Here is a 26,648-nt window from a genome sequence, read left to right as displayed (position 1 = left end):
CTGCCGAAAGACCCTACACACGGTCTCAAGCACGGGCGGCATTGGCCAAGTCCAATACGCCGCCCCAGCCGAAGGGGAAACCCAAGGTGAAAGGAGTCGACAAGTCAAGACGAGGGAAAGAGAATATTCCCCCGAGCTCGCCTACCACTGCGGTGGAGGAAGTTGGTCAATCACCCGAGCCTGACGAGGAGGTGGCGATGCCTGAAGTATTTGACCCCAACGATCATCCTGAAGTAAAAGACTTGTTAGTTGACGGAGGTCCTGATAGGGACGAATTCAGTAAAGGCCAACGTGAGTGCCCATCTCTGGAAGGCCTAAGGAGACAGGCCTGCTCCCAGCTTGAGGGTGAACCTCCTGGGACGCATAGGATTTATTGGGAAGGTGGACTCCTGTATAGTGAGCCCACAGAGTCTACAGAAGGAGACCATAGGAGGTTGGTGGTTCCCCTTGCTGTTAGGCCCTTCCTCCTGCAGTTGGCGCATGAAGTTCCCCTTTCTGGTCACCTTGGTATGAAGAGGACCAAGCAAAGGTTATCCATGCACTTCTACTGGCCCAAGATGGGGGTGCAAGTAGAAAGTCACTGCAGGAGTTGTGCCTCCTGCCAGTTGTCTGGTAAGGTTGGCGCGACAATCCAAGCTCCGTTGGTACCGCTCCCAGTTGTGGGGGTACCATTTGAAAGGGTAGGGATCGACATCGTAGGTCCCCTTGACCCGCAAACATCCTCAGGCAATAGGTTTATCCTGGTGCTGGTCGACCATGCAACCAGATATCCTGAGGCCATCCCATTGAAAACTGTAACTGTCAAGTCAGTTGCAAAAGCTTTACTTGGCATATTTACTAGGGTTGGCTTCCCTAAAGAAGTTGTGTCGGATTGTGGTAGCAACTTTATGTCGAAGTATATGCAGGCTATGTGGAAAGAATGTGGGGTCACCTACAAGTTCTCTTCTGCATACCACCCCCAGACCAATGGTCTGGTGGAACGTTCGTTTCAACAGAACGTTAAAAAGCATGATTGGGGCTCTGGAGGAACCTCAGAGAAGAAAATGGGATCTTCTTTTACCATGCTTACTGTTTGCCTACCGAGAGGTACCACAGGAGGGTGTTGGCTTCAGCCCCTTCGAACTTCTGTTCGGTCATCCCGTACGGGGACCCTTAGCCATCGTCAAAGAGGGATGGGAGATGCCCACTCCCCCTGTTACTACCAACGTAGTTGATTATGTGCTAGGGCTCAGAAAACGGATGGTACTTCTGATGGGCTTGGCTAGTGAAAAATTGAAGGCAGGACAAGAGCTAGTGAAACATTGGTACGACCAGAAAGCTTCCCTCATCAACTTTACACCTGGTCAGCAAGTCCTGATCATGAATCCCATAAGGCCTCGAGCTTTACAGGACAAATGGTCAGGCCCTTACACAGTGGTGGAGCCCCTGGGTGAGGTTAACTATTTAGTGGACCTTGGAAGGCCTGGACAGGCTCCAAAAGTGTTTCACGTGAATAGGCTGAAGGCTTTCGTCCCAAGAGTCGAAATCGCAGCACTGCTACTGGCTTCAGACGCTGAGGAAGAGGAGTCTGAACCTCTCCCCGACCTGTTCCAAAGCGGTCCTTCAGATAGCTCCTTTGAGGGTGTCCGAGTGGCCCCTCACCTGACTTCTGATCAGCAGGCTGAGGTGAAAAGTTTGCTTAGGCAGTTTTCCCCCCTGTTTTCACAGTCGCCTGGTTTGACACCTTGGTGCAAACATAACATAGACACAGGAGACAGTGTACCTACCAAAAGTAGGGGATACAGGATGTCAGACAAAGTACGGTCTTATATTAAGACCGAGGTCAACAAGATGTTAGACCTTGGGGTGATTGAACCCTCTAGTAGCCCTTGGTCCAGCCCTGTGGTTTTGGTTCCAAAGGCAGGCACTTCTGAATTGAGGTTCTGCGTGGATTACAGGGCTCTGAATGCTGTCACCAAGACAGATGCACACCCCTTGCCTCGAACAGATGAGCTGGTGGATACTTTGGGTGCCTCCAAGTACCTCAGCACGTTTGACCTCACTGCTGGCTATTGGCAAATAGCTTTAGCAGAACATGCCAAGGAGAAGACAGCATTTTCTACTCCAGACGGCCTTTACCAATTCCGGGTAATGCCGTTCGGGTTGAAGAATGCACCTGCCACTTTCCAGAGGCTTGTGAATCATGTGTTGAATGGGTTGGACGAATTCTGTCTTGCATATCTGGACGATATAGCAGTTTTCAGTGCCACCTGGGAAGACCATGTGAAACACCTCGGGATTGTGCTCCAGGCTCTTCAGAAAGCCCACTTGACCATAAAGGCTAGTAAATACAGCCTCTACCCAGTAAAGTACAAGCAGTACAAGACTGGCCTACCCCCACTACGCAAACCCAAGTGAGAGCCTTCTTAGGACTCACGGGGTATTACCGCAATTTTGTGGCAGACTATGGCACCATAGCTGCTCCTCTGACTGCCCTCACAACTCCGAAGAAACCCAAGAAGGTAACTTGGACCGACGAGTGTGAGAAGGCCTTCAATGGCTTAAAAGACTCCTTGTGCCAGGCCCCTGTCCTCAGGGCCCCTGATTATCAAAGACCTTTTATCGTGCAGACGGACGCCTCTGACACTGGGATAGGAGCTGTACTATCACAAGTAGATGGGAAGGGTAAGGAACACCCTATCGGTTTTATTAGTCGCCAGCTTAAGGACAGAGAGCTCAGATGGTCCACGGTAGAGAAAGAATGTTTCTCTGTTGTGTGGGCCCTAAGAAAGCTGAGGCCCTATCTCTATGGGACCCACTTCACTGTGCAAACTGACCATAAGCCGTTAAAGTGGCTAATGAACATGAAGGGGGAGAATCCAAAGTTGCTTAGGTGGTCCATAAGTCTACAAGGCTTCGACTTCACTATTGAGCATAGGCCAGGTGTCCAACATAGCAATGCTGATGGGTTGTCCAGAATGTTTAACCGACCTGAACAAGAGACTCATCCAGGGGTGGATTAGTTCCCCCTGTCCATATTCTGGGAGGGGCGAGTGTTAGGAAAGATTTAGTAATTGTAGGTAATTTTCCTTCCATGTGGCAACCCCTAAACTTTTTGCTGTTGTTTTTCACCTTGTTCTTGACTTTGCCAGAGAAGTGCAGCCTTCTGCCGCACTCCTCTGGGCTTTCGCTCCTTTCTTACGGGGAAACTGACATGCCCTTAAGACAGTCAGTACCGGGGAACGCTGTTTCCCGTAGTTTCTTTTATCATGTTGCGGCTTTCGTGCAACATGACACAAGAGGGCACTGTAAGCTAAGTTACAACTCTCTTGGGTCTCTAGCCTTCTACAGGCCCTAGATACTCGTTTAGGATTGTATCTGATCGGTGCAAGTGATTCAGGGACGGGAATGGTGGCAGCGATCGTTTCTTTGTATTTTGAGCTCCTTTTGGCGTTCTAAGCGCGTTTTCTGCGCTTCACCCAAAATGGTGGCCTGGCTCCCAAAATGGCCAGACCACGAGGCTCCTTTGTCCTGTCCGCTGACCGTCTTGCTCCCTTCACCCTCCCCAGGTCGAGCCGACCCGGGGCCTTCCTTATTTGGGCATGTACTTTCCCGCGAAACACAGATGCTTTCGCGGGCTTCTACATGTCTTGTGTGTGCCTCCAGGATGTGGGCTGGGATGTCTGGTCCCAATACGCATCCTGGATGCCAGAGAGTCTAGGGTGGTGTGAATGCCTGGGACCACCATGGTCCGTGATTGGTCCACGAATGGTGTGAGTGTTGATGAGCGGATCTCCCATTGGGTCCCCTCCGTTTTGGCACGAAGGGAACCGTGGATAAGAGGGGGCTGGAAACACCACTACCATGTTGATCTCCTGAGTTCTCACGAACGAAGGAATACAGGAGCCAAGTATCCTGCAACCAAGAGGCTGGACCGAGGAATCGCTGGTGACCCGCTGAAGGACTCCTCCTCTGCACTGCTGTCGCCTTGTGAAACCCTTTTCACCTTTGATCGAACCAGAAGGCCTGTACTGGTACTTCGACCCTTTGGAATAGCGGGAACAGCTATTCTCGGCATCTTCACCATCTCCTGCCAGTAAGCCTTCGGAAGCATCTCTGGGCCATCCAGTTGACTGACCAGCTTACACGGGAGTCTTGCTCTGTAACCGCCGCCAGGTTGTGTAGTATTTCGAGTCCTTGTCACTCTCACACGCTTCGTACACTTGGCGTTCCCAGGTCGGAAGTGAGTAGTGTACATTTGGCTCAGATACACACGGCCGCTCCGTTGCCCTGCTGTGGTGACAAAACTGTGCAGATTTCTTCGATTGGGACGTCTTTTTACTCAACACGACGACGAGGCGTTCCCTGCTCTTCTGAACCTGCCAGCTGCTGAAACTGACACAGAGAAGCCTGGGTCTGCTTGCATCGGGGACCGGTGAGTAGTTTAGCTAGGATCTGGTCACCCTCCTGCAGGAGCCCATTGCTTTTCCCCGCTGTGTAAAACAGCACCCTTTTGCCGTACTCGCGCTCTGCTTCTGCCCACTGTGGAGGCTGCGCTTGAATCGCGGAACTTGTTCTCCTTCATTTGTGCACTGAACTGAACTGCCTGATTTCCTTAGAAGAGACTCTCCTTTTGCCCGTTGGCACCAACGTGTGCAGGTACTTTTGAGCACAAGGCTCCACTCTTCGCAGGGCTCGGACTTCCATCTAGTTAGGTGCCTCTGAAGACGAACTGGGTCTAAAGCATTGTATCGCACTGCCTGTTTTCCTTCCCTTGCAGGTGGACTACACATTTCGTGCATATAACGCTTGCGACTGTCGTATTTGTATATATATTGTGTTGATATGGTATGTGTTGGTTTAATATTGTTATATTGTGATTTTCTCGCTACGGTCATTGTTTTAAAGGCCTTGAAATAAATGTGTATATATTTTTAATATACCAACTGTTTGGAGTAGTTTGTAAGTGATCTTGCTTTGTGTGCTCATTGCGGGCTTTCAGTCACCCTCACCCCTCTTGAGACCTAGTCATGACCGCCGCGATCCCTACCTTGATTGGTCTGGCTCGTCCAGAGGTTACCCTGTTCCAAGTAATTAGGTTGGCCTTCTGAACTTCTGCGCCACCAGGACAGAGTTCAGAAATCCGTCTTAACAATTACACTGTTCCATTTCGATAAAATCAAAGTGAATTACCTCAAAGGGGACAGAAGGTGGGCCAAATCTTCCCCTGGGAGTTGATGTTCCCTTTCCCACATTGTGCTATAAACAGATCATATAGTCATGAACATATCGCTCAGCTACTTTAGAGATTTTGTCATTTGCCCAAACTTTCTCCAACATTTGTGTAAGCTTCCAGGCACATATGTGGGTAGGGCCATGAGCCATGACGAACATCATCATTATGTACACGTTAGGAAGTAGCCATTTTCTTTCAACTATGTCCACCCAACACCCATCATCATCGAGTTTCCCCAAGCCCTCAGTCCATTTCTTGGACTCTTCTAGTGTGGCATTGGCTTGAATGTCTCTTAGAGAGTCAACACCCTCATCCATTGCATAGGCATTTACAGTCTCCCTTGAAACGTATACATCCGTAGAGAAATCGGTGGCCATCTGTTTAGCTATCTGATCAGCCGAAAGCGTTCCCTTTTCCTTTATCATCTACAAACTTTTGATGTGCTGCACATTTTAAGACAGCTGAGTGGGAAGTGCAAGCGCTGAGGGCAGTTGTACTATTAGGGAGCCATGCTGGATCTTTGTACCATGTGAAGTTAAGAACCCTCTTTCTGACCAAAGTCTACCAAAGTTGTGAACCACCCCAAAGGCATACTGTCTGTCAGTATATATGTTTACTGTAAGCTCTTCAGAAAGTTCACAAGCTCGAGTCCATGCTATTATCTCTGCAGCCTGTGCAGAGTTATGCGTGATTCTCTTGGTTTCCACGACCGTGCTCAATGTGTTGATTGCATAAGCAGCTGTGGATGTACCATCCGGAAATTTGAAGCAGGAGCCTTCACAAAACAGCTCCCCTTGTGGATTATTCATATCTCGTCACCCATGATGAAGTGAGGTGTTGCGTTTGAGTTCTGTTCAATAGAACATCTACAGAGTGAGGCACCATCAGGGTTAGAGGATGGCCTAGGACCATTCCCTCACTCTGCTTTACAGACGCAGCAGCAGCAGTGACAGCTCGCAAACATCTTGGCAAAGCGCATGCTACAGGATCAAGGGCGGAATAAAAGTAACCGCATGGCCTATTCTTCCCCCCATGTTCCTGCGTTAATACAGCCAAAGCACATTCATGCTCAAACACCACAAAGGCCTTTTCATAGTTTGGTGTGCCCAAAACCGGTGCGGAGCACAATGCAGTCCTGAGCAGATCAAATGCTTGCTGGTGCTCCATGTTCCACGGCAATGGCGAAGAAATGCCCTTCTTCGTCAAAGCCAACATCGGCTTAATCACTAGTGAGAACCCGGGAATCCACTGCCTACAGTAAGAAGCCATTCCTATCAAGGCTCTAACTTCCTTCTGTGTATTTGGGACAGACATGCCAGAAATGAGTTTTATCCATTCAGGTGTCAATCTTCTTCCCTCCTTTGACAAGAGATAGCCTAGATAGGTGACCACCTGACAACAATATTGAAACTTTTTAAGCGAAGCTTTGTGTCCATGTTTAGCCAGATGCACAAGTAATAACAGAGTGCCCTTCTTACAAGCGCTCTCAGAGTCAGCAGCCAAAAGTAAATCATCAACATACTGAAGCAGTGTACAAGGGCAATTCAAGGGTTTCAAGCTCTTCTTTCAACGCCCTACTGTAGATGCTAGGACTTTCCGTGTAACCTTAAGGCGCACGGGTAAAGGTGAACGAGAGTCCTCCTAAGGTGAACGCGAACATGTATCTACTGTCCTTGTGTATAGGAATACTAAAGAAAGCATTCTTCAGATCCACAACACTAAAATAAGTAGCTGAAGCCGGGATCATAGTTAATATTGTTGTCACATCAGGCACAATTGGAAATTGTGGAGCGACAATCTTATTGATGGCACGTAGATCAATTATGAAACGAAATGGAATTGCATTATCGCCATTTTTGTACACGGGCAAAATTGGGCTATTGCACAAACTACCTGCGATTTCCTCAATCACCCCTCGATGCACAAAATCGGAAACAATGCATTTCAAAGCTTGCTCACCCTCAACTGAAATCTTATATTGTGGAATACGTGGCAGCTTTACTCCATGTTTCAAGACCATTTTAACAGACTCGATCTGCAAAACACTGACATCATTGTTGTCAATTGCCCATAAACTCTCTGGTACATCACTGAATTCTGGCGGCAAAGGTCTGGTCAAGAATTGGGAAATGGAAAGTTGTTGTGGTAAAATCATCAAACGCACTACATCAGAAGAACAATGAATTACCGCATTTAATTCCTTCAACAGATTCAACCCCAGCAAATTCTCTCCACAATTCGAAGTCAAAAGGAATGGACAGTGGTCCGTGAAGGGACCCAAAGAAATAGGTACCGGCGAAGAAACCGCACAAACAACTGGTGTGCCAGAAAACCCTACAGAAACATTGGTTTGCCCTGACAGTGGAATGTTTGGAAGCCGAGAATGATCAATGGAACGCTTCTGTGCTCCTGTATCTATCAAGAATAGATGTTCCCTATTTCCCACTATCATTTCAACGTAGGGGCCTTTCTGATTAACGGGAATAGGCGTTGGTTCCAAACCCTGCTTCGGACAATCCTAGCGAAACAGATATCGTCAAAAGGAAGTTCTTCAGAGAGGTAAGCAGCAGAAGGATGGTCGAATATGTTTCTAGTATCCACACTTGGTGCCTGATTATCCTGTGAAAAAGGCTGCTGTGGATCCTGTGCAAACTGACTTCTACCAGGGCCCCCAAAATCCGGGCGACCTCTGGATCGTCTACCCATATTTCCAAATGTGTTATTTGACCTTTGTCGAAGGATCGGGCATTGTGCACGCCAATGACCCTCTTGTCGACAAGAGGCACACTGGTTAATGTTTACAGGACCCAAGGGCACATTTCCTTGTGGAACATACTGACCTCTAATCTGCGAACTAACACCTCTAGGGCCTCTAAAAATTTGCTGCAATAAAACTTTTGTCTTCAAATCACCTTTTCTCTTTTCAACTCTTTCCTTTTCATTATTGACACGATTCTCATAGTACTGAGCCATGTGCAGTACTTCTGATTGGGACCTCGCTTGCCAAGCGCTCTCAGAAGACATAATTTGCGACTGGATGTCAGGCAACAATCCACGCACAAATTTGTCTACGAATAATCTTTTCCCAGACTCTGTGCCTAAATCTTGTCTACTGAAATCCGAGAATACCTGTTCGAACCGATTAAAGAACTCGGTAGCACCCTCAGACTTCCCTTGGACACAGGCCGTAAGCTTGTCCCAAATAATTCTCTTTTCGGGAATTATAGTTTTCAATTTCGCAACGATTCTGTCAGGTAAAGTTAGTATCACCTGAGGCGGTCTCTCGCCAGTTGGTCTTTATTCATCGAGTCTAATAATGTTAGCCCATGTATCTCCCAACCCTGCTACATCATCTATAGTCCTAACCTGTTTCCACAAACCTACGTGCAGGAGTACAGGAAATAACAGATCAATATCACCTAAGGTGAATACTGAGGACTGCAAGAGAGACTCTATTTCCTTATAGAATCCTGTCGGATTTTTCCTAATGTCGGGAATAGATTGTCTAATGGTGTTCACTTCCTGTCTTGAGAACGGGACGTGAACGAACTGCAACACATAATGTGCAGGAATATCTCGAGCAGGTGTACCTGCTACAGCATCACCTGCAATCTCAACTTTCAGAAAAAATGTCGGAGGAACCTCTCTCATAGGCAACTGAGAAGTAGGCAACTCCGAACGCTTACTAAGCAACAGAGCCAAATCGAGCGCTAAAGCAGCCGAAGGAGTGTCAAGTGAAAAAGCTCTCTTTTAAATACTTAATAACTCTGTGTGACAACAAATCTTTCTTTTTACAGATTCATCCTGCAGGTACTCTATCATTACTTGTATCACTTTCCTCTGCATTTCTGGCGTATATTGACTATAGGTATCATATCCTTGAACTGGAGTTATCGACATGTCTGAGACCCATCTAATCGCGTCTTTCATGCAAATTCGTGTTTCCTCAGATGTCAATTTACGACAAGGAAGGAACCGTTTCTGTACATACATACTATCCTCATCTTCATCCTCATTCTGTAACCTTTCTAACCCCTTCCTATACTCAAATATTCTCTCAACATGCTCTTGTACTTTCTCCACAGTGTCTCTAGAAAGTGCTAAGGTGTTCAGATCCCTCAACCCTTGTGGGAGATCTGTATTGTTTAATCTGTTCCACATTACGCATAAGTGAATCCCTAATCCCTCAATAAAAACATTTTTCTCAGGAAAATCGTTCCAATATTAGAAAGTGTGGCAAAAACTTTAGCTCGATCATCCCTTTCTATACAATGCTTAGCCCATGCAATCAAGTCACGTTTCTTCTCTGGAGGTACAGTATTGCGAGTGACTACCCTTGATCCCGCTCCCTGATCGACTACAAGCGGTGCAGGACCACTTGGAAGAGGAAGAGCAGGCAAGTTCAATGGAGGTACTATTACTGGTGCAGCAACAAAAGGAGGAACAACGACTGGAGGAAGAGGAACAACAGGAGGAGCTGGAAGAGCAGGAATAACAGCTGGAAGAGGCAAAGCAGCAGGAAGAGGAACATACAGAGGTGGCGCAGTGGCACCAGGCCTTCGTTCATTTAACAATTTATCAATACATTTTTATCGGAAAAATGAGAGTCTTTAGAAGGATAGATTTTCTGAATGCCAAGTGAGAAAGCCCTATCCATATTCCTAGCCGACTCAGACTGTTTATCTTGGTCATATAACAACGCTTTTTCGGCGTTCGTCTTATGACGGCGTGCATGTTTTTCTCTACTCTTAAAATGTGACAAAGCTTCTTTCTTCCAATTCTGTAAAACATCAAATGCTGCAGGTCTAGCCTTTTTCATAAAATAAAATTGACTCTAAATACTCAATACGAGGGATTTCAAAACTACCATTGATTGGCCACTGAAGTTCGGAAGCATGTCTGGTTTGTCTGTGCCAAATATCGTTAAACACTATACTACCAATGCCATGCTTACAGCACATAGTACAGGCCGGCGACCCCTCCTGTGGTGCCGGATGGCTAAATTCCACAGATTGCCTATCACTTCCGAATAACGCCCTGAAGCAGGTAGACAATTTCTCAGGCATATCAAAATATTGGTGTTACTTGGTCAATAATTGTATTTGCAGATACAATGCGCCAAAACAAATTATCAGGATACTTAAGAATCGGGTCACGTCTCACCTGATCAATCCTAAGGAGGTCCCATCAGATTTCAAAGATTCTTTTCTTACTAATTTTACCTCGTGTTTGGTGATTTCGGCAAATCTGCCCACCTCGATAAGTGGACTCTCGTCAAGATGCCGACTCGGACCGCATGCTCATCGTCCAGGGATCGCGTTGTGCAGCACTGCTGAGGTGTTGCGTCTCTTTCAGAAAGGGGCCCCTTTATTTTGTTACACCGTCTGATCCCGGTCCGATAGCTTGCGTCAACCTTCGACGAGCTGGCATCAATCTTGAGGGTCCCTATTCGGGCGCCATCTGTGAAAACAAAAAGGAGATATCGAGGCTGAGTACCCCAAAAGGAAATACACCAAACGCGGGTTACAAAGGAACATACAAAAGATCTTTATTTTATACTGAACAGTTTCAAAGGACAAAACAACAGATAGCTATCGGCTCTCAGTACAACACAGCGAACTCCAGCTTGGTTCGGTGTGCTCAGTGAGTTGGACTGTACATTAGAATAGTCACACTTTTTATACTCTCGAAATCATGATGTTCAACCCACTTCCAGGTTAATACAAGTTAATATATCACGGATCTAGGGTTTGTGCCGAGTTCATGCATCTATACACTTAGGGTTTACCTTTAATACATTCACTAACAAGTCACAATAGCAACAGTATGTTTTAGGATTCCTCGTAGAGCCTTCTCAAATAGTTTTATACAATGCAGTCAAACAAGTGGTCACATATCGGTATTTAAATACATTGTGTTTAACATATGCCGCGGATTAGCTTCGTTGGCCCAGGTAATCCTCTACACACAGGTCAACGAAGGACAAGGTCTCAGTTCATGACCCCAACATGTGGCCTGTAGGCAAGTTACATATTAGTTTGTACACAGAGGTCAAGACGGCCATGTTACATTCAGAATGACACAACCCCTGATGCTGTGGTGACAGTGGCTGAAGGTATCGCACATTTATGTTGAAGCAGATCAGGGCAATTCATTTCCTGCAGCAGGAGAGACATACAGGAAAATACAGTTGGTGTTAAGAAACAGAGGATGTTTGGTGTGCTACAGGAGGGTAATGATGCCCTATAGACCTTCCTAAAAGCGAAGGAAAGATTGAGCATGCCATTTGAAAGCAAAGCAAACATTCTTCTACACAGACTGAAGTTTGCCACATGAATGTAGAGCATGCATGAATCCACTGAGGACCGTGGTGAGTTACCTGCGACATTAAAGAACAAACAGAGTGCATGATCAGAGATATGGCGGTCGTGCAATTCAAAAATCGAAACTTCGAGTGAAGAGGAAACAGTCCAAAACAACCAGTCCCAGGTGTAGCTCTGGAAATGGTGCTGCCAATCGAAGACACCCCAGTGTTAAGGAAAGAAAATGAGCATCTGCATTATTGTCCAAAATCAAGATCATGTCACATTAAGAAAATATAAGTCTCAAGTTGCGCTGGCTGAAAAAATTAAGATATGAAATGATGAGCACAAACAGATGGTTGAATATGTCAGTTTAATTCACTGATTATTCCATTGTGTACATAGATGTTGTATACTTAAAGCTCTGAAACCCAGTTAAATTCACTAAAGGTGCATTCAGTTTGATTCACTGATTATTCCATATATCCAATAGTGGCACTTCTTGCCAGAAGTAACAATAATGAATTCAATTGTGTCAATCTCTGAAACTCAGTTTTATCAGACCCTGAACCTCGTCACGTGTTTCCCCACCTATCTTGTTTAGGAGACTTGTATTTTCTTAAAAGTTGTCTCATATCCTGACCAGTCTCAGGATAGTGCCTCAGTTAGCAGCTCACTAATTTCTAAATTAAAGCGTATACAGGAAAGCGCTCAAACTGTCCTCAAGACTGGTAAATTTCGTTTTACAATCATGTCACATTACAAGTACCAAGTATGTGGTATGCAGAGGTGATGACACCCAAAATGAAGCTCACCCAGAAAAAGGATAGCTTCACAGTGAACTGCACAATGTGGCTGACAAACACTGCCCTGTGCTTGACGGCGTGTGCCTGTCATGCCCGCAAACAGGGGATTTAGCCAGAGTCTGCTGGTCCAGTCCTTCATGGCACATAGCACATAACCTGTCAGATAGCACAGCGAGTAGAGGGCTCACTTTGACATCCGTGCAGAGCCTGTCTTTGCAGGTTCGAATCCTGGCAGAGTCAAACTCAGCCTATCATTCCTCTGAGGTTGACAAATGAGCACCACACACCGTGGGTAATAATAAGCAACGCTCAGATACCTGAGGGTTCATAGCGCTATATAAATGGCAATTATTATTATAGGTGAGCGACAAACAGATTGGAAGCCCCGAAACCATCATCTTTGCTGTCCACCACAACGCTGTGGCAAAAGACAGGAAGTCGCTTGCAATAGTGAATGCTGACGGCGTTCCAATTTAACTATTAACATTCGTGTTAGACCTAATTGGTCAGTACAGCGCTTTCATGGACAAAGAAAAGAGCAGGAAGAAGAAAAAGGCAAATACATACGGCAATGCAAGTGTGGACCTGCTCGGATAGGACAACATCTTGTAGTTCAAAAGGAGGCCAGAGTGTAATGGTGAAGAAAGACCCTCCGAAGCGGGCAGGTCATGATCAGAGGAATCTGGAGATCAATCTCAACCCCTCTACAGCAGGAAAGGTATTAACCATTCAGGCCAATTTGTACAAAGACATTGTAGATAGCCACCCAAATATACCCTGCCTGCTGAACACAAAATAAGGCTGTAATCAGCCACTACTCGCCAGGTACTGACCAATGTACTCAAATAAATGTGCGTTTTATGCCATCTCAGAACCCAGTGAAGCCATTGAATTGCTAAGTCTGATTGTAATCACCGCCTGACTAGCAAGTCAGGTGGCGCGAATGGCGACGTGATGGCCTAGGTGTTGAGGAGAGATTGGAGGTGGATCTTGATTTATTTTCTGAATAGTAGGAGCCTGGGGGTAAGTCTGATGCTGACGGGGAGGTGGTTCCATAGTCTTGGACAAAAACCTTCCAAACCACTCACTGGATTCACAGCAACGTTTGTGGTGTTCAATGGCGACGTGATGGCCTAGGTGTTGAGGAGAGATTGGAGGTGGATCTTGATTTATTTTCTGAATAGTAGGAGCCTGGGGGTAAGTCTGATGCTGACGGGGAGGTGGTTCCATAGTCTTGGACAAAAACCTTCCAAACCACTCACTGGATTCACAGCAACGTTTGTGGTGTTCAAATGTACTTGTACGCCACTTATTCTTTCATCTGCCGCCTCAGTTTTTCAACAAATGATGGAAAAAGTTTGCCAATGTCATTTATTTTCAGGATGACATACTTATTGACCCATGGGGGTAAGGTCGAACGCCACAACAGCTTGCTTGAGATGGTGCAAAGCAAACTGAATGCTGCTGGACTTCGACTACACAACAAAACTGCAAATACGAACCTAGTGGGAGCTTTTGGGCATGCACAGGAAACCAAAGAGCAACTCCAAGCCTTTACGGTGCTCACCAAATATTATGGCAAGTTTGTGAGCAATCATTCACAAAACAACCCCCTGAGGTCCTCCACTACCTTCATTTAATGGTCTGGGAATATGTGGAGACCCAAATGAAACACAAGAACAACCTGCCACAAGATGTTACCTGTAGCTTACTAGCATGTCACAAAACAGATCATATATAATTTACATCACACAATGTAAGTCAATTATTAATTTCCTTTTTTATTTTTTAACAATATTACACGGAATATGACAACCAACAATTCACAGACTAAAATTCATACAAATTCTGCGATTCTGGTAAAAACGTAACAAATTCACCACGTATGCAATAAATATCACAATAGAAAATGTGCAAAGCCCGCAATGTAGTGCACAAATAACAATATAGAAACAAGTGACTGCATGCACTCCAGTCTCACAAGATTAATAAGCGCGATGTGCCCAGAAATTCTTTCTGCTGGTATCACAGATTCAAGCAGCGCAGTAAAGGCTCAATTCATCGTCAGTCTTCTTTTGACAGAGTTCATCTTGTTGTTGGGCTCCTCGACTTTCAGCTATCGGGTTCAAATGGATCAAACAAACCCAGCCTTCATCATGGCAGCCATCAACTTCAAAACATAGGTGGTGAAAGCAACCTAAAACCTAAAATTCAACATGATCAACCCATTCATACATGTTCATCAACAACTAATACATTAAATATAGAATGTCCAAAAATATTTTTTTTAAATGCTTGACTCTTACCTGTTAGAATTAGGCAGAGAGATAACTAGGAAGTCAAATCCAAATGAGCACAGCTGCGCAAAAAATGAGGGGAGCAGCGGGCAGGTGAGTCAGAGGACGCAAATTTCTTAAGGAGACATAAGGGAAAGAATGTCCTTGTTGCTGTTGCTCAGACCTGTATTCTGAAAACATTATTGATATAGCCACAACGCAGGACTCACCTTGCACCTTTACCTGACAGGTACATTCCTCGCTGTGAGTGTGGCAGCTCCTGTAAGCAATTTTTCAACTTACTCAGAAGTCTTGAGGAACCTACTCAAACAGAAGAATACATTTCTGAGGGGCACCCAGACAGAACAGTAGTTCCTGAACATTATTAAAGAAGAAATGATCTGCTCTCCATGCTTGCAATCATGTTATTCTGCACTTCTGATGTCCATTACAGTAGACACCAGTGCATACGGGCCACTCTCATGCCTAACCCGGGCAGGGTCAACCACACAAAAGCATTTGCCTCAAACACACTCTCCCACGCAGAATCACACTACTTGGTGATCGAAAAAGACCTACATCCCAACTTGCATTTGGGGACAAAAATTAATTTTGCTCACTGCCCCAAGCTCTTAGTCTATATCCTGAGTCCACTAGGAACCGCATCATTGAATCCAAGAGTTGCCAGATTGGAAGCTTTGCTGAAGGAATTCACCTTAGTGTCGACCATAGCAGGATGGAAGAACAGCCAGGCTGGCTGTCCCTCGAGGTTGCTTATGAGGACACAAGAACCAAGTAGGTTCCTCAAAGAGGAGTTCCTAGAGACAACCATCAGAGGCATTATCTGGGACGCAAAAGGAAGTCTGAGAGAGGATGAATGGAAGAGGTGTCCCAAAAATAAGCTCACACTGAGACAAAATAGGGAAGGCCAGATGAGTGAGTAGAAGCTCATCTGCTGCGTGCATAGCAGAGGACAGCAGTGACATTCTCAACAGAAATCTGATCACAAGATATGGGATGATAATTCCTCCTAGAGTTAAAGCAAATTCCCAATGAAAGACAGTTAGGAATCACAGTCACTGGAAGAAGAGTCAGAGAATTGCATTTCGAGTTGTGCATGGATGGTGAAGTAAAATAGTATCTCAGGAATTGTGAAGCTAGAATCCTCCATTGACTGCAAGGCAGGTGCTTTTGCAGAGCAGCAAAATCCCAGAAGGTGATTGGGAAAGACTAGGTCAGGTTTTTGTTAGAGGAGCATTCCTTATTTGGGTATGTGTTGACCAATTAAACTAAACTTTTATATGCGTTCTTTGATTTTTGACTGGGTGTTTTCTATCACCCAGAAATTGTGAAGGGGACTAGGCTGGTGGCAGCTGTACAATTTACTTTTTGGTAATCATGTTCATAGCCTGTAACTCCATTAGTAGTCCCATTTTTAAATAGGGTGGTCATTTGTGTACAAAGGCATTTTGAAAATTCCACAGCCCCTCCATTTTGCTTTCTGCCCTTTCATCATTCTTTGTTTGCTTAGTCTATGAGGGATGGCCAAAATAGTCGTGCTGCCTACATAGGTTCATTGGCAGCCCAATATTGCCTCTCAGTTACAATGCTTGCTTACTCAGAACCGTTGGAACTTAAGTGGAAGACTGCGGGAGATGGGCTGCTGTGGAAGGTCGTGTTGAGGCCTAATTGACTATGTTCCTGGTCCTTTGTCCTCACATCCCTACTTCATCCCTACTTCTACTGCTGCTTGTGGTATCCCTTGCTAGTATCTTATATCCTTCCACCCTTCATTGCTGGGACATCTGGCCTCCATGGCTCGATCTGTCCAAAGTCTTTCCAAAGCCTTTAGCTCCTGGTGCTGCCAGAGATTCCTTCTAGCCCTGCATGAAGGTGGGAGCCCTTCCATGCTATTAAGGCCTGGAACGTCATATGGCTGCTACCACTGCACCTCTGCTCCTCGTTGCACATATTGGGTCACCTATGCAGCTGTTCATAAAGGGACAGTTCCTGCTAACTAGTTGAACAGTTGTTTCTTCCCTGAGCTACCTGGGACTCTTTCTGTGACCTCTTCACCTGCTCCATCAATGCAACCACTGCTGTAGTTCCCTCCCTGGGGCATTGTCATAGGCCGAATCTGTTTTATGGATCCATCGCTCTGGCATTGGTACCAGTGGGGACCCTGTTCCTAATAACTGGAGACCTCAGCCGATGCTAGTAATTTCCACTACAGTCAGCGTTCAGAATAAGTGCCCCTAGGTACTGATCTAGTTGCTAGTCCTATCCTCCTGGGTGCTCTGAAGCTGTGGTTGTAGAGGGATTGCTCCCCCCACGTGTTGGTTTCAGTCATTCGTCTGCGGCCCGCTACGCCTGCAATCAGGGCCTTGAATCCTTCTGTCAGCATCCCCAAGACAACCCAAGCTGGGTGGTGGCCATTTCTCCTACATCTATATACCATAAGTGCAGTATACCTATGTTTACGCTATAGCACCAGAAGACCTATTCGGTTGAAGTTGTTGTTTCCTAAAGGGGAACTTTTGCAAACTTTGGAAGCACTGTAAAGTGACTTCCACTTACCTGTTATGTTGACATTTCATTTTCCCTGGTCTCCCACAACGCTCTGGAGATTCCTGCACAATTAGAATCATTTTAAAGTATTCAAGGGATTTTATATTACTTTCAGAATAATAAATCACACCTTTACATTTTATTGCACTGCTTCCAATATCTAAATTGTGTCCACTTGGTGGTATTCTTTTAACCTTATGCAATACTTAATACATATTATATATATATATATATATATATGTTACAATATATTATGCATGATCATGTTCAGACACTACTTGTTTGGTCTTCTGAAACCCTCAAGAGGTTTTCTGAAAAACCTCTCTAACAAATGTATTGGACTATTGGAACGTATGAGCTACAATAAGCATTGTTGGTGCTCTTGGAGGCATTTTAAGAAAAGAAGAATGGCAGTTACTGGCAACGAGATACAACTCACTTCACATGAAATGTGCAATCTACATAACACAAAGCAGGGCAGCGCTGTACCACCTCAAAGCAAAAGGCCAAGTGAAAAGGGCAAACTGATTTATTAAGGACGCTTACAACTCCCTGCTAAAGAGGGAACATTAGGAGAAGAGAGCGTGCTACCAGCAAAAGCTTCCCACAGTATGTCTTCCCCATCTAAATGATGAGAGGTAAGCATGGGTATCCATTTGGATCCATGCCTGAATGACTATTTCCACCAGCACAGACAAAAGTGATGTCAGAGAAATATATCACAGTATGACGCAGAAACTAGAAGCAAGCAAAACATATCTGTGCATAAAGCATGCTATCAGACATTTTCTTGTAAAACCAGAGAATATGCACTTTGAAATGATAGCAAAAGTTGTAAGAAGCTATGTCACTAGTGAAGATAGAAAAAATATGGAATCAAAAGCCGTCAGACAAATGCTCTTCATATAGGCCCATCTCGGTACTCAATATGGAGCCTAAAGTACTGGCCAGAATTCTGGCTACAAGGTTAAATACAGTCTTACCAATGCTGATCCATCACAGTCAGAATGGTTGTCTGCCGAACAGAGTGACCCGAATGAATATCCAGATGCTTCAAGTGGTTCTCCAGAGGGCCGATCATATCCCAGAGCAGTTGGAAGTGGTGGCTATCGACTTTGAGAAAGCCTTTGAATCAGTGTACTCTGAGTTTATCTGGGCCGTGCTGGCGGCCATGGGTTTTGGGCCATTCTTTTTTACAGTGGATAAAATTACTATATGGAAGCCCCCTGGCAAATGTTCGGGTCAATGGGGTGACCTCAGGGAGCTTTCCTTTGGATATGGGAATGAGCAAGGCTGTCCTCTCTCTACAGTGCTGTTCGTCTTGGCCATGGAGCCTTTGGCAATTTGGTTTAGCGGTGACCCTCTTATGAGGGGATTTGGGCGGCCAGTGAGTCATGAAGATCGTGTATCAGAATATGCAGACAACCTGCCGCTGTATGTGGGGGAACCCCAGAGGTCGATCCCACGTTTAAAGGAATTACTATGGTTATACGGTGGGCTCAGTGACCTCAAAGTCAATTGGGATAAGTCTATTTTCTTCCCAGTACAAGGAGGCTCTGAATTTGTCCCGGACAACTGTGAGTTTAAGGTCGCAATCAGTTTGTTTAAATACCTGGGCATACATACTTGCTGTTACTTCCATCTTTCTCGCATTAATTTGACACTCATAACAGTCATATTTACTGCCACATTCTGGTCTGTTTTCCCCCTATCACTACTGGGTAGAGCAGCAATGTTCAAAATGATGACACTGCCTGGATACTTGTAATTTCTCTCCAATACCCCCATTATGATCCTGGATAGTGAGTCCTGGAATATTCAAAATGCTTTGAGGAAGTTGCTATGGCGAGATTCTCAACCGAGCATCGGCCTGCAGCTCCTATACAATTCTGTGTGGGAAGGAGCAATCAGTCTTCTAAACCTCCAAAAATACTACTGTGCCACCCAGCTTGCGGTCATGAACGAGTAGCTGCAAGGTGACCCGTCCCACACACAAATCTGACTGGAAAGTGCTGGCATGGTACTAGCAGATCCTCTGGAGACACTTCATGGGGGGGGGGGCAAAGTGGCTGCTTTACCCTTAATTGTGCAACAAGTGGTACACGCTGGGTAAAGAAACCATCTGGCCGGGATTAGTAACTCTGAAAGCCCCATTATGAAATAATAGGGATCTGCCGGAACTGGGCAAGCTGGTTTTTGCAACTCTTAGGTTTGGTAAAAATATACGGGTGCTGGGAGATGTACTTTTAGAGGAATGCCTACGGTCCTTTTCGTAGATGCAACAAGTAGCAGTATTGATTAAATCAGACACCTATCACTATACTCAGTCCAGACACACTATGTGGTCACAGATCCAAGGGAAGTATGACTACCATGAGCAGTTCCCAGTGGAACCCAATGTATATACTGAACTGTTGGTTAAGAAGGCAATCTCCACTTTATACCAGAATATCTGTAGTTTCACTGCGCACCCCTTGACCAAACTCTTGGTAAATTGGAAGGACGATATAGGTCCCATTGTAGCGAAGGATTGGCAGGAGTCCATAATGACCCCCAGTGAGATAGCGACCCTATTCCATTTAGGCTCTTCCAACTAAAATGTTTATATAGAATATACTAATGTACTTCGGTGGAACCATTCCATGGATTCCAGTTTCTGGGGTGCCATGTTGATCAGGGAACATTTTACTACACCATCTGGGAGTGTTAGAAAATTCAGATGTTCTGGAACAGTGTTATCAATAAGATCTACAGGATGGTGACTGAACCGGTACCTGCAGTACCAGCGTTGTTGTTGCTCAGTATTTGGGGGGGGGGACAGTTTACTCTCGATACATGAAGGTATTCATTGGAAATGCAATGGTAGTGGTCAAGAGGAACATTTCCATGCACTGGGGGGACAGGGATGTATCCAAATTCTCTAAATGGCTGCTGGACAAGGACAATTGCAGAGTGATCGAATACCATGTATATAGGTCTCTGGGTTGCCCCTGGAATTTTGGATACATATGGGATAGATGGGAGAGCACAAACTGATGCCAACATGTGTCTGTAGGTTTATCTTAAAAAGAAAATGGTTGATGCAAGAGCACAAGTGCAAATTCTACAAATAGCAAAAAGTACGTGTTACATCAAATATTTTTAATGTGCCAAAGCAAAATGTAAACGTAAGGGTACAGAGTTTTTAGGGTTCTAGTTGTGCGTGAGGTTCACATAAACAGTTTGTGTGGTTAGTATTGTGCAGAGTGTTTCATTAAGCACACGTCATTTATCACATATAAGCCCTATGACCTTAATAAACATACATAATTTGTCAGATAAGATCACTATGACATTAATAGCCTTGTCACATAAAGTGCCCTATGACATGAATAGCTGACTCTGCGGCCATGAGTTTCAACCAAACTGGCTTTTTAAGGCTAATCATTAGAAAAGCATCAAAGTGAAAAATATAATATCCATGAAATTCATAACCATATCTCAGAATATGTGAAGTGCAATCGGCCCTAGGTAATCTTGAGTCACCAAAGCAGCCGGACAAGCCCGGATTGGTCTTGGTGTGATAAATGCATGCATCCTGGGATGTCAGCGTTCGTCGGCATGTATTAGCTCTTGAATGACCACAGTTATCCAAGAAACGTTTATCATGTCCCATTTGCAAATGGGTCTCATATTATGGTGAATTTTAGGAAGTGTCCGTCAGACAAGACAGGAGGGCTTTGGTATCTTGTATTTTCCTTTTGATGTATCGTGGCCTTCGGGCCTTTATGCCTATGGGTCATTTATGCTGTCTTGTGATCTTGGTGTTTTGATTTGATGTTTTGTTGTTACTGTAAAATTAATAAAAATAAATATTTTTAAAAAAATCAAAATCAAAGAAAGTGGAACTAATTGGTCCTCAGGGAGAGAATGCATGAGTGGAGAAAGAGGACAAAGACAAAAGGAGTGCACACATGCACAGGAGGAGCACAGGGCTTTGTGTGCATACCAAGATTGTGTATGGAGTGGGAATAGTAGTGGTCACAGTCCTCGACAGCCATTACCCTGCACTTCATTATTGGTCCCACAACTTTGTGTATCATAGAAAAAGCAAACGTTCCAGTGTGAAACCATGGGATTGGGAAGAATCAAGAAAGAAATAAGAAATAAGCAGAAGACGAGTACCCAGGGCAGTGAGACCATTTAACCAGGAAACCATGGAGGACTGAGGATTAGACAGCATGTAAGTAGTTGGATATCTTGTTGAGATGAAACAGACACAACTGATTGTTGTGGGCAATAGAGACCGAACTTAATTTGTTTCAAGAAATGTATGTTGGTATTTTCAAACTAAGAAAAAGTCAGCAATACTTGAATAATAATTAAGTTTGCATTGAATGTGCAACCTCTAATTAACCATCATATGTCCTAACCCATCTCTCATAGAGAATCCCCCGTACATTTCACTCATGCGTGATGTTCCTAATGCTATGTGTCACACCGCCTTTCCAATGTTACAAAACTGTTCCCATAGCTGGTAATTCAGGCATAGGCCACAGTTTAGACGATCTAGTTTAAAAAATTGTAATCCATCCAGTATTAAACACATCTTATGAGATTTGGAAATAGACTCAGAGACTAGATTCAACCTTAAAACTAAGATCAAGTTTCACTCCTGCAATAGCACCGGATAGTGTAATAGAAACAGTCTACAAAGCAACCTTAGTTGATCTTAATCATCACAGTGATAGGAGGACTTCCAGGCTCCCACACACAACAAGGGACAAATTACATCCTCAGGAACAGACAGCCCTTAAGAACTTAGTGAAAGTTGGAGACAATAGTGATAAAAGAAGCGGATAGGGGAGGAAACATAGTCATCCTTAACAGAACTGTGAAAATGGGCTTGAAACATCTGGGCATGCCGCAATGTTATGAACAACTACACAAAAAACCCAGTCAAACAGATCTTGGCAGAATACAACAAAATAGTGCTATTTTGGCACAGACAAGGTATCTTACTAGATGAGGACAGAACATTCCTCTGGCAAGAGAACTAAACCACACCCACAATGTGTTTTCTACCAGAAATACATAAACCATTTAAAGATATTCCGGAAGTGAGACCAATCCTGAGGAGGGTTGAAAGGATCACTAATAATGTGTAAAAATACAAAGATCAGTATTTGCAACCAATGGTAACCAATCTTAAATCTTATAAAAGGGATTCTAAACACCTGATACAGATATTGGAGAAACGGGACTGGCAACCAAGCTTTTACCTAGCAAGCTTTGATGTAAAAGCACTTTGCGCATCTATTGAACATACATTGGTGATCAAATCATTTGAGTCCCACACAAAGGAAATATCAGTTTCCTATTATCAACATTTACAGTGTATCAAAGAGTTTTTGAACATCTCAATGAACAACAATATATTTACTTTTGACTGACAATTCTATATCCAAACAAAAGAAGTTGCAATGGGGGCTTGCTATACACCCTCACTAGCAAAATTTTTCATGGCACAATTTGAAGAACTCTATGTGACTAACAATATAACATTTGCTAACCTTATTAACAATTGGTCACTCTACACAGATGATAGTTTTGCAATCGGGAAGGGGAACAATTTCAGAATTTACAGCATTCAGACAACATATCAATAAACATACATTTGGACTGGAACTGGATGAACAAATAGATGACCAAAGAATCATATTATTTGACTTAGAGGTGTATATAAAAACAACCGAGTTAAAACCAGGACATTTCGCAACCCCACAGAAGTGAACTCCACCTTATTAGATCATAGCCTTCACCTGCGGCACATGGTTAAAATCATACAAGTTGGAGAAATAATAAGGGAAAAACGGAACTCGAGAAAGGGAAGATCTTTTCTAAGAAACTAGATGTGGTGACTAACAGATTCTTGAAAAGAGGCTACAAAACTGACTGCATAGACAATGCAATAGAGACTTGCAGCAACAAAATGTGGCAAGATCTATCAGCGGACTGGGGACCAAGAGGACTTAGGCTACAAGATCAAACAGTGGGATTTATTGCACAATACAGCCAAGACAGCAGCCACCTATTTAAAAACCTAAGTAAGCATTGGCATCTGCTGCTAATGGATGATTGCATTTGACAATACATTAAGCAAAAGCCAAAAATAACATGTAGCAAATCTGCAACCCTGTGCAACAGACTCTGACCCTGTCACCTAAATCTAACCAGACCAATAGAAAATTGGCTTCCCCAGGCACAGACGATACAAGGCTTTTACAAATGTGGCATCTATTATATGTGTGTTTATACTTTGGATACAACTAAAAGGTTTACCACAGCAGGTATAAACATGTATATCAAAGATTTCTTGAACTATAGAAGCAAACATGTGTTTTGTTTCTACTTTGTGTATGTGACAAAATCTATGTAAAATCAACTAAACGAGAAGTAAGATTTAGGTTCAGAGAACATCTTCACTCCATCAACAACGAAGACCAAAGATCGCCATTAGCATAGCATTGGATGGAATATCATAGTCAAGAAGATAAACAATGATTCAGGTACATGGCAATAGCCCAAATTAAAACAACTTCATGAGGTGGAGACAGAGAACAGAACTTACAAAGACAGGAAGCAAGATATATCTGCAAACTGAGAGCTTTCTTTAAGAGGCTAAATAAAAATAAGGCGCTGGAATTCTTTCTCTAAGCCATGAAAGGTGCACAAGGGTTTGAACACTGAGCTGTTACAAGACACAGTAGATCGCATATAATCCATTACATTTTTGGAACCACAATATTCGGAAAAGGTAGGGGGATGTACATGAACCCACCCACCAATCACAGAGATAGATGATAAATCTGGAGCCCACAATTAATCAATATCTGACCAAACTATCTTTAGAGCAGAAAAGAATACACAACGTTCCATATGCTTAGTAATTTCATGTATTATACATTGGGTGATTTCCCCTCTTAAAAAGCTACACAATTAGACCTAAAGCACAGAAGATCTTACTTGTGTAACTTCTGATCTACCAGAAGAGATAAATCCTGTGTGGTGTTTTGAAGACTGTAGCTTGCATAGCAATCCGACAACGAGGGATCCCATTACCAATAGGAAGATTGCAAACAGAATGATACACTTACGTAAGTACTAATTGCGCATGAAAATGAATATAATATTAGCAACTTCCGCATAAACGACAGTTGCTATGGTAACCATGTACACGTAATCAAGCAAAGCATGTCAGCATAATGAGGGGAGGGCTCTGATTCAGCTACAGTGTTAGTAAGCAAATTGTCATGACAACCCGAGTGCCGCGTTCCAGATGTAACATATGAACCTAACAAATGATTACTGACTACAAATCAGTGCTGTATAAAGTAGATTGTAACTATGATTGTAACTATGAGCGTCACATTGCGAGCGAAATACAAAACAGGAATTGTGCATTAAAGTGGCAGTGAATGTGCATCGCGCAGAAAAAGACATTGCTATAGCTACAGCAGTTTAGCAAAGACACCTGGCACGTCCACACAAAAAGGAGGCAACATGGCACTGCAATGCCGCCACTCAGCACAGGACCATTTCAATGGATCAACCCCTCATATGTAGGTAAGAATCCGAATATTTTAATACATAAGATATAACCACAACATATATTAATTGTGTTTATGGTAATTATACATCTTTGTTAACTCCTTTCGAGTTGGTTTTACAGTACAATACATGGGAACATTTGAGATGTGTGGGTTATAGATATAGATATCCTCCTGTCATCTGAATTACTGTTTCATAATAAAAGTCCAACCTTGTATTTATAATGTAATTCAAGTAAAGGTTACTTGTAAACGTACCTGTTATGCATTTTGTTGCATACTTGGATGGTTCTCCTGGAAGTACTGAGCATGCAACTGAATGTCATGAAAGACACATGATAAACCCAGCAGGGATGCCATATGCCTGCTTAGCGCTGGGAAGCTTCTGTAATGGATATCTTGATGGGACACCGCAGACCTATCTTCTTTACAGCTGTGAAACGGTGTGTACCTTTGGCACAAAGCTCTTGTTCTCTCTCACACTTCCAAGGCTTCAGGTATGCTTTCACAAGTTTTTTGATGCACTTGCACATTTTAGTGCACACCAGTGCAAACGCTTTGCTTGACTTAAGCATAGGCATGCATTTAATATTGTAAAATGATGCATCATTTCTAAACTTTACTTTCCTGGAGGGGAAACCCTAATTTTTTCAAAGGTTTAAAAAATGTGTGATGTGTATTTGCACATAAAAGGGATTGCTTAGCACAGCATATTTGTGTGTTTATTAGAAAGAATTCTAATGTTAATGGGGCCCGGTTACCAGTCATTTGGTCGGAAAAAAAAGGTCGACAGGACAAATGGTCGACACCATTTGGTCGAAAGACAAATGGTTGAATTTTTGTATTTTTTTGTATTTTCACTTTTTTTTGGGGGGGTCCCCTCCCATGCCCTCCCCCTCCCATGCCCTCCCAACCCCCTTTTTTTTCTAAAAAAACCCTTTTTTTCCCTAAACGAAAAAACCTAAAAAATATATATATAAATAAAAAAAAATTAGACCATTTGTCTTTTGACCAAATGGTGTCGACCATTTGTCCTGTCGACCTTTTTTTTCTACCAAATGACTGGACAGCGAGCTGGAGCAATAAAACCAATGAGGTTCTGGCTGTTTTGCATTTTGTGAACATAAGAATGACCAAAGGGCTTCTGAGAGTTGTATGACTGAATCACAAAACATCTAATTCACGCTGGGTTTGGTACACAATTTCCTTTTTTTCTTTTCATTTTATAAATAAAAGTCACCCGAACAATTAAGCTTTCGTAAATATCAAGCATATATACAATTTTAGCCAGCACAAACTTAAGTTGTCAGGATGAAATGACTGCTAGCAGCATGAAATCACTAACTTATGGATCAACAAGACTGTTAAACCCAATTAATTTTATATTTAAAAAAATGACAAAATACAATGCTGCTCCTGTGGCACTCTGCTGCGCTAGACCAGGGCCCAGTTTGCCTATTTGTAAATACGTCTCTGAATATATGCAAGGGAGCTGGACAGCACACCATGTGCTTTACCACAAAGGCCATTAGAAATATGCATGAGAAAGTGCCCTGCACATTGCTTAAGAGCCACAAGTAAAAATGGCGAATCGCATGTGCTTTCTTTACTTGCTGCGCTTTCTAAGAATCTGCCCCAAGATCTTTTAACAATGTAGTCACTGCGCATCTTCATACTCTACAAAAACCAAGGCCCTTTGCCTTTGTCCTGTACTTGTTACTAGGTTTGCCGTTTGTACAAATAGCACAATAGTCTGGCCGCTGCATGGAGACTCCTCGCAGCAGGTCACTCCGAGGAAAGGTTTGCCTTTTGGGTTACACAATGTTTAAGATGAATTCCAGAGCTACTGGGTTTTAAAGTATGACCGTGTGATAAGGTAAAAGCCCTTAGAA

Source organism: Ambystoma mexicanum, chromosome 7q, assembly GCF_040938575.1.
Source record: "Ambystoma mexicanum isolate Mex_15411 chromosome 7q, UKY_AmexF1_1, whole genome shotgun sequence".
Classification (NCBI taxonomy): domain Eukaryota; kingdom Metazoa; phylum Chordata; class Amphibia; order Caudata; family Ambystomatidae; genus Ambystoma; species Ambystoma mexicanum.
Note: the sequence above shows the minus strand (reverse complement) of the source record.